We start from the raw sequence: 10,081 nt of genomic DNA on the forward strand, positions 1-10,081 counted from the left end.
GTAGTAATGTAATATTTTGCTTTTTAGGATTTTTTTTTTTACAATATGAACCAAGAGTGAAGAACATCATTGCTAAGACCATATTTAATTAATCTCCTTTCTATTTTAAAAAAGAAATACATTTTTCATTACAAAATTGTAAAGAAAATGTGGTAGGGTTCAACACCCAAATTTTCCAATTCATCTCTCATTTAATTTATGTTTTGCTGTCTTAGTATCAATACCTGCTTGGATATACTTAGTACCAGTACTAGTAGGTGCTGTTGTGTGGTAAGTACCAGTACCAGTAGAAGTATGGGCTGGTGTTAAGTAGTTGCTTTACAGCATAAGCAACTCTTTAATCTCATGTTTCTAGTAGTCTATAATGGCTTTTCCTTGTGGCTTATGAAAATTATTTTACTTACATGACTAATAGAGTGTGTATAGACAAAAGGGAAGTCACTGTTTCACGCCATCACTAGCCTTGAATTCTTAACCAAACCCGTTCACTTTACACATAGATGCAGACTCACTAAGAAATGGCATAGGCATTTATATCGGAGAGGGAGAAGGGGAGGAGAGGGAGGGAGAGAGGCAGGGAGGGAGGAGGCAGAGAAAAAGAGTGAGTATAGTCATAGAAATGTGTAGCCAAGTAAACTCAGAAAGATACTGACATGTTTTAATTTATCATATATTTTCTGTAAAGAACAGAGAACATATATTTTTTTAAATTAAATGTTTATGTGGCCTTAATTGCAAGTCATGTTTGAAAACAGAGCATGACACAGCAACATGATTTATAATTTTAGCTTAAGGAGGCTAATAGCCTCTAAGAACACTGGGAGACCATGAGACCCTACATACATAAAGTCTGACCTAGGACATGGTGTGTTTCTGTATCTGTAGCCACACAACGCCCTTGCCAGCAAGGCCTGTCATTTGACTTCCCCACGAGAAATGAGTTCTAGTCTATGCTCATCTTCCTTAGACATACCAGCAACATCAACCAATGGAAGGAAATGGATACAAGGAATATTCTACAAAAAAGACATTTTTAATTAATATTATGCTAAGAAAGGGGGGGCAGGTAACTGAACTATTTTCAGGAAGAATGAAATACACACAAGTGAAGGCACTCAGGTGTATCAGTACAGTTTACTGTCAAGTAGCTAGCCTTCAGAAGTTATTTGAAGTCAGGTAGGTTGCTGTAGAGGATTAGCTGGAACTACAGTGACAAGAACGGAAACACGCATGTAGGAAAGATGGGTGGGGGCTTTTCTCACTCAAAAACCAAAAGAAACACAAAACACAGGCCTTGACTGAAGCCGAAGAGATACCATTTGTCATGGACACCCAACAGTCTCAGGTTTTGTTAGCATGCAAGACAGTAAAAACAAAAAGCAAAAGCAAAAATAAACAAACAAAAAAACCTAAGGAATCTGTCTCATTCTCAAATACAGAGCATGTTATTACAAAATGAATTGCCAATTTGTATGATCAGTTCTAAGTTTAGCATAAAGATAAGCCACTAAGGCAAAGTAATAACCAGGCAGTAATGTGTTTTACTTGACTTCAGTCTTTTATTTACTTTACTTGCGTTATTATTTACAGTTGTATGGAAATTAAGAAACATACTGAGTGACTGTATGATGAACAGACCTAATCATAGCCCAAGCATCAATCTAGGCTACTCAGGGACGAAAAAGGCCTATAAACCATGATGTCTGAGAGCATCTTTTGTGTTATCTTCACGGCATCCCCCAACCATGAATGTGGCATCTTGGCGAGGCCAGCGGATGAAACTTTGAACCTGCATTTTCACCCGAGACGGGCTTGATTGCCCTGGCCTTTAAATGTCAGGGCCTGTGAAGGAAAGGTCATGACACAGCTCCGAGGGAGCGAGCAGTACCAAGGTCCTCACTGCCAATGGAGACAAAGTAAATATTTCATTTCTCTCAAAACCTAGAGAGTTTACCTTCCTCAAATTAAACACCCTGGGCAAACACTTCTTCCTTTTGTCCTTTAACTAACAGAGAGCAATTAGACCTAGCAACTTTCTTAAAGGCAGCCTTTAATCTTCAAAGTAGGGACCAGGCGCACATTCCTGAAAGAACGGGTGAACGGAGGAGGAGACAAAGCCATCTCCGGAGGTGGAGGGTGGAAAGTGACGAAAAGGGAGAGCTTGGGTTCTGAACAGATGCAATAGTTAGCCTGTGCGCATTCAGGGGCAGCCGCCCTTTGTGACTATAGACTTCAATGTCTGACGTGGGAGAAGGAACATAGAGAGTACAGAAGAGATGGCAGAGAGTAGCTTGTGCCTCTGATGAACACTACACCATTTTTTATAAGCCTCCATTCGTACAGAAGGATAATAAATGGAAATTATTTCTTTGAACAGTCCCTGCTTGCATATACGTAAGGAAAGCTGTATAGGCAATTTAAATGTTTCTAAAAGTCGTGCTGCAGAAAAGTTAAAGGAAATGAGATAATGTGATGATTTAACTTCCAAAAAAAAAAAAAACCAAGCAAATCAAAATAAAGATATACTGCCTTGGTTTGTAACTTGACTTTGAATGAATTAAAAATCAAAGTGTTGGTCCCTTGCTGGGAATAGCTGCATTTCAAAAAAAAAAAATCTAGAAATCACATATGCGGAGTGGTTCCTGGGCCAGATGGCAAAGCTCTGGAATTATCTTACAAGAATAGAGGGAAGGGAGTCTCAGATGGGGGAACTTCTTCAGGCTACCCAAGCTACAGAGGAATGGATCTTAGCCGCTGTTCTAGTGCTGTAGAGAGGCACTATGACCAAGGCAGCACTTATAAAAGGAAGCATTTGATTAAGGGTTTGCTTACAGTTTCCGAGGGCTAGGCTATTATTATCATGGCTGAAGACTAGAAGGCTTGATGCTAGAGCACTAGTTGAGAATTTTAACATCCTGATCCAAAGACGGGGGTGTGTGTGGGGGGGGGGAGGGCAGGAGAGAGAAGGTAGGAGTTAAATGAAGAGGGAGGGAAGGAGAGATGGAAAGAAAGTGAAACACCCACAGAGAGAGGGGGGAGGGGAATGCAGACAGACAGACAGACAGAGACAGAGAGAAGGGCCTGGCACAGGCTTTTAAACCTCAAAGCCCTCCCCTCGTGACACATCTCAAAAAACACCTCCTAACCCTTCTAAATATTTCACTAACCGAGGACCAAACACGCCAATCTATGTATGAGGTGATGGGGGCCGTTCTCATGCTCCCACTTAGTTTATAATATTTCTCCTAGGTAAAATGTGTTCAGCTTACATGGTCAGAGTTTACATTGTATTGGCTAAATGGAGCACTCTGCTGCAGGCTTTCCCTAGCCCACGTTAATAATGGGGATCTATGGAGGTGAGTTTATTGATTACACATTGATTACAATCGGGGGTTTCCAAAGTGGGGTTCTCCCTGACACAGCGGGCAGTTTTACAGCCTGAGTGAGAGCAGCAGTCTTTCTAATGGAACACATGCTCCTCTTGCTTTATGATGTACCATTTTATTCTAGAATCAGTTCAGCATCTCAGTGGCTGCAGGCTTCCTGCCACCCCACCCCCCAACTCCTGGTTTCAGTCTTCACTCTTTTTTGCTGGCTGCTAGGCTAGCCATTTATTTGAATGTTCTAGAAACCCAGTGCATGTCAAGCCTTCTTTAGATTCTTTGTTAACATTTCCTTCCAGAAAGCTGGCCACAGGCTGAGTCCCTTCAGTCATCTCAGCTATAACAGATGGTAGATCTCCTTTACGGTGGGATGGCTCATTCATCAGAAAACACACTGTTCTCTCTGTACAAATAATACGTCATTACAGGGCTCAGAGCCACGAGGCAGAGGAGCCATAAAAAATGCTACAAAGAAAAGTTTTCTGTTCAGATGAGATAGGACAATGTCAAGCAAGCAAACAGAAACTTAAACCTTCCTTCGGGTGTGAGTATCTTTCCCTTATGAAAGCCTGCTTGATGCGTATCCCACTTCCATCTGCTGTGGACAGACATCCTTTGTTGTTGCATGAAACTGAAAGCCATTATTGGCTTTCAGACCTTCTATCTCCGCCATTGAATTAGTTCCTAATGGCCTGGGTTGAACTGGGAACTCTCCCAGCACCTTGTCAACTCCTTTTATTTTTGTTATGAAGCAGGTTTTTAACCTGAAGGAGATGCCCATTTGTTGCCAAAATTAATTAAGGCAAGTTGAGTCTTTTAGGGCAAGGACAGGAGTTCCAAATAGTCTAGAACATCTCCTGTGTTTTCCTGTGACACTATGACAACATTTTGTTCTTTCCATCTACATAAACAGACGATAGAGGATCTTCTCAGCTGGTGCGGTGTGTGGTGGCCATTATTGGAGAGTCATTATCTCCGGGTAACAGGTGGAGAGACTGAGATAGGGAGAGATAATTGGAGTTGCCCAGGCCTACAGGATAGAACACAGCGCTGGGTGCCATTAACTTTGCCTGTTTTCCCAGTGCAGCTGAAGCCCTGCGATTGTGAAAAAGAACAGATGGTAAGTGAAGGGAAGGACCGAAGACGGAGGGCTTCCTTCAGAAACGTGGAAAGCGGGGCACTGCTATTCTGCATGCTAAATAGGACCGAGATCCCAGACCCTGAAAGCAAGTCACACTGCTTTACAGGAAGCTATAAAAGGCAATTCTTTCTGCAAAGGGCTTTCTAAAATTAAAATATCCCTCACTGTTCTATTTTTAGAGATTCTAACAGATTCTAACGGGGGCTTTTTACAAAACTGCAGGTGGTCTTAGTAGGGATCGACTTTAAGGGAGTTACCGTACAGCAGTGGTTCTCAACTTTCCTAATGCCACAACCTTTTAACACAGGTCCTCATGTTGCGGTGACCGCCCCTGACCATAAAGTTATTTTCGTTGCTATGTCATAACTGTAATTCTGCTACTGTCATGGGTTTTTATGTAAATATCTGGTATGTCGGATATGCAGCCCCTGTGTCATTTGACCTTCTCAAAGGGGTCGCAAGCCACAGGATGAGAACCACTGCCATACATAATATGCTACAGTTGTAGCCTCTACAATAAATCTCTTTTAAAGATTAATTTATATTCTCTGGTTTCTCTTTAGATCATATAAATCTTTCACCTTTTACTAAAGATTTCTTTCTTTAATGTAGAAGAGTGCTCTACCTGCATGTACACCTGCATGCCAGAAGAGGGCATCAGTTCCCACTATACATGGTTGTGAGCCACCATGTGGCTGCTGGGAATTGAACTCAGAACATTCTGGAAGAGCAGACAGAGCTCTTAACCACTGAGCCATCTCTCAAGCCCGCTGGGTGAAATTTCACTTGACTTTTTTCATATTCTTGCAGAGCAAATTCACAAAAACTACTTTCCCCCCCAATAAATATATCCTAAACCATTAAGGATTTGCCTTTTTAATCTCAAACCTGAAGCACAAATTCTTTAAAGTAATGTACCATGTCTACAAGTCACCATAATGAGTTTTAATAATATTATTTTCTACTTACTTATTATATTTTGTCTCCTTTGTATTATCAAAATGGGATACATATTTCTTGTGAAGGCCAGAGAATTATGGTATATGATTTCTTTCTGACATAGTCTTGTTTGTAATTGATATTTTTAACATTAATATTATAATATATGATCCATGTCATAAACTGTATTTATGGCTGAGAAATTTGATTTCATCTCATTTTTATACAGTGTGAAATATTCTGATTTTTAAAATAATTAAAAAACTCATGGGTTAATTTAATCCTTATTGTGAGGTACTAATATGGAGCCTGTAAAAGGTGCTTAGGTCATGAAAAATCTGCCTTCATGAGTCAGTTACTAATCATGATTATTATTATAACCTTAATATTATACTGTGGTTTTATAACATAACTACAGTTAAATTATTTAGTTTTTATGTATATTAAAGTTCCACAATTTTACTTACTTTGTGAAGTATGACTATTATCAACTGAATCCTACAAACACATAAAAATGTACAGTGAACTTTAGAGGTTTAGTATAAAAACCAATGTACTGTATACTGATAATTTTTAATGTTGAATACATACTGAAATAATAATTACAATACATTGAGTTTGAAAAATATATTCCTAACGTTAACTTTACCTGCTTTGTTTAACTTTTTTAATTTACTTAATGTGGTCATCAGAAAATTTAAGTCTATATTTGTGACATGTATTTCTATAGGAGGTCACCATAGGGTGGCAGTTCTCAATCTGTGGGTTGTGACCCATTTGGGGTTGAAAGTCCCTTTGACAGAGGTCATGTAAGATCATCAGAAAACACAAATATTTACATTATAATAGTAGCAAAGTTACAGTTATAAGGTAACAACAAAATAATTTCATAAGGGATTGTATTAAGGGGACACAACATTAGGAAGGCTGAGAACCGCTGCCATAGAGAATCAGTGGCAACGTATTCCTTGTGAATGCCCAGAGAGTAATTATTTAGGATTTCTACACATCTAGTCTTTAGTTCAATTACTCATCCTGCTATTACAGCACAGAAGTATGCAGAGACAATAAATTCGTAAGTAATTTATCATGATTATATGCCAATAAAACTATTTACAGCTGAGAAATTTGAATTTCATGTAATTTTTATGTGGTGTGAAATATTATGATTTTTCAATAATTTAAAATCTCATAAGTTAATTTAACCCTTACTGCGAGGTACTGACATGGAGCCTTGAGAGGTGATTAGGTCACGAAGGTCTGCCTTCATGAGTCAGTTAACCTAGTTGCAGGTTAGTCGGTTAATGGAGGGATGGGTTAAGCAGAGAGTGGGCCTATTATGAAAGCTAGTGTGGCTCCATCTCTTGAATGCTGTGGCTCGTCACAGGATGCTCTGCTGCCGTGAGAGGGTCAGCAGCAGATGATATGTGATAGACATCCAGATGATGTCTGCCCCAGATGTTCTATCCAGATGTCAATAGATCCAGAACTGAATCATAGCAGAACGCACAGTATCCAGTCTGTAGTGCTTAGCTACAGCTATAGGAAACATACTAAGACAAGAGATTTAATAAAAGTGGAGAGGGGGTAGCCAGTAAGATTTGACTCCTGAGATGGGCTTACAGCTTCATGAGATATGCTTCTCCCATACAAAGGGAAATGCAAAGACCCACTCAATAAGAGGGTAGCTAGATAACTACTCAGTACTATTGAATTTATAGACATTGGAGGAGAATCTACAACCACTAATTAATTGAACCAGCAAAGTCCCTAGCAACGGCATATAAACATCTGTCTGTATATACACAGATAAGTATAGTCTTCACCCTTCCCCAGAAAGATGTCTCTTTGCAACAGACAGAGACCACTACAGGAAAACCACAAGCAGTCAGATTGCAGAGCTGTGGAGTCTGGTCCCAGCGGACACCTCTACACAGCACATCCTTGCCTGAGGCTCAGGGACCATGGAGGAGAAGGGGCCAGGAAGAGTGTGAGAATGGTCGCTTGGAACTTGGCTGTGACAATATGCCTCATGGTAACATCGCCACCATGGCTTCCCAAATGTGAGCTGAGCAAGGAGGACACCCACAAACGTGCCAAAGTAGGTAGGGAAAAGCCCATGAGGTCTCAGCCCTGAACTACAGGCAACTGTGGAAAGCTATGAGTGGGACGGGGGGAAGGAGGGGGTCCTCTCCTGGGAAGATCATGCCAATTGATTGTCCAGTGCCAAACAATCAACTGTGAAAATACATACATACAATAACATTATGTGGAACTGGTTATACTTAGGAATATACATGAGTATATATATATATACATGTTACATTATACACAATATATAATCATATTATATTATATACAATATAATACATATTTATATATAATATAATATATATTTATATACATATATATCCTGATATATTTTATAGTATATATTATATATCCTATTATAAAATATATTAGATTAATTATAATTAATATGTAAATAATTACATTTTTATTACTATAAAGCATATTAGGATATATAAATATACACAATACATATATGCATGTAATAACAACTGCTTAAAGAAGAGGCCATGAATTTCAAGGAGACAGAGGAGGGTTATGTGTGGGATTTGCAGGGAGGAAAGGAGTGGGATAAATGTAATTAAATTACAATTAAAAATACAAACGTTTACTCTTGAATTAAAATACGAAGCAATTACATCATCTGTCGCTTTCTGTCGTCCGTACAGAAGACATCCAGACTCCTCTACAAAATTGGAACAGAAAAGAAAACCTCAAGTCAAGGTTATTAGACCAGAGGCAGAAGCAAAGCTACAGTTGGTTTGCCGTGTAACAGAAAGTACAAGTTTTTGTTCCTGTTGTTTACTTGTTTTTTGTTTTGCTTTGTATTTTTATTCTTAAAATTAATGCGATTGGTTGCTTCAAATTCTTCTTAAGCTGGTGATTCCCAATAGGATGTATTTTAAATGAAAGAGATGATAAAACGGAAGCAGAAGTTGGGAGACCCACGGATGTTATCTTTTTTTTTTTTTCTTGTTTTGGTTTTTCCCTTCTTATACAGCAGGCAAATCAGCTAGTGGGGTGTTGAACAGAGCCGAAGGTGGTTTGGCTTGAGCAGAGGTAAATACCAGCTGAGGTTTATTGCTCACACTCACCTATACTGTGTATTTTTGCCCATTGATTGCTGAAATTTTGCAGCTTATAGTACAGTGAGACACAGGAAAAGACTAAAAGAGTCTTTCTCAAGCTTAGACATACCTGCGGCAGACAGAAGAGCACACTAAAGGGAACAGTATGATTTACCAGGCCAATGTAGCTACCTACACTCTTCAGTTCCCTCTGGCTCCCGGGTGATATTCTTGGACCAAATCATTAAAATTCAAAGTTCACGGTGGCATCATGTTGCGTCTCTGGTTCACTGGTGTACCAGTTGCTTAGAGCAATACTCACAGAAACACAGTGAACATAACTTGAATGAATGAAAGTTTAATCACACGGGGCTATCTTAGACTGATGGACTCCCAGATACTCTGTGGATTCCCACTGAGCTCTGGAGCTCCCTTCTCTTTGGAACATCACTACTCCTCTATTCCCGTTACTCTGTAATTCACTCTAAACTACAACAGGGCCTCAACCCAAACCTCCAAGGTGCAGACCATGATTACCAATCAAAGATTTTATCTCTTTGGCAACACTTGCATTTCTAGTATTGATGGGTCCACAAGGAACTTTTTAAAATAAATTGGTTTCTGGTGGTAGGGGTTAAGGAATGGTGATAACCAAACAGACACAAATTTGTTGTTTGTGTCTTTGTAGACGCGCCAAATAATCAAACATCTTATAACCAGTTTGTGTTCAAAGTAGTCAGCAATAAAGATGTGCCACACATTTTCTATCAATTGAGGCTGGCACCAATGATGAACACAATTTCCCCTAACAACAGAACTAGTGGAACTGTGGATGCTCCAGAGCTGTAAAGAATCTAAAATATAGCTGGACCATTCTACCACTTTTTTAAAAAAGAGAAATTGTTCTTTCTACATCTTAATTTTAAATGGTCACACAATTTGAACTTCCTCACAAAGCAACCCAAAGCATTGTGGGTACCCAAGAAATGTAAGAAAAACTTTTTATTCAATGATTTTTTTCTTTTCCTCAAAAGTTCATTTGCTGGTCCTGAAGTTGATCTGATCGGTAGATATGTTAGTGCTAACTATATGCTGGGATATCATAGTGAGCCTGCCTTTATCATCCTGTCATTGGGAGCCTATCAGAAGAAGTCTGATTCATCTTCCCCATGACACTGCTCCACAGTTTTAGAAGACATTTATCCTTAACGATGTGAGAAATGGTCCATTTATCTCTCTAAGGGGTTATTTCACTTGGTCACTCTGTCATGACTGCCCTGTGCTAGTTGCTAACCCAAGCACCATAGATATTTCTTTGCATGAGACAGATGTGTCTTTTTCCTGGCATGCATTTCAAGCTTTCTAAAAAATTCATGTATTGAAGAAGTTGATATGACATCATGTGTTATGCTGAGGCAAGAAATGACAGTAGGAAATCTAGACAACCAGAGGGTGGGGTTCTGAACACATTAGTCTTCACA

General features: G+C 39.2%; 1 long non-coding RNA gene across 1 annotated transcript; it reads left to right on the top strand.

Moving 5' to 3' along the window:
- The first annotated feature begins 4,396 nt into the window (after window positions 1–4,396).
- Window positions 4,397–8,340, top strand: LOC311604651. Its single transcript, XR_014781603.1, has 3 exons — window positions 4,397–4,503; window positions 7,321–7,526; window positions 8,202–8,340. It is a non-coding gene; the product is annotated as an uncharacterized lncRNA (long non-coding RNA).
- Window positions 8,341–10,081: the final 1,741 nt, after the last annotated feature.

Source organism: Acomys minous (genome assembly GCF_964271855.1).
Source record: "Acomys minous genome assembly, chromosome: 9".
In the NCBI taxonomy this organism is placed as follows: Eukaryota; Metazoa; Chordata; class Mammalia; order Rodentia; family Muridae; genus Acomys; species Acomys minous.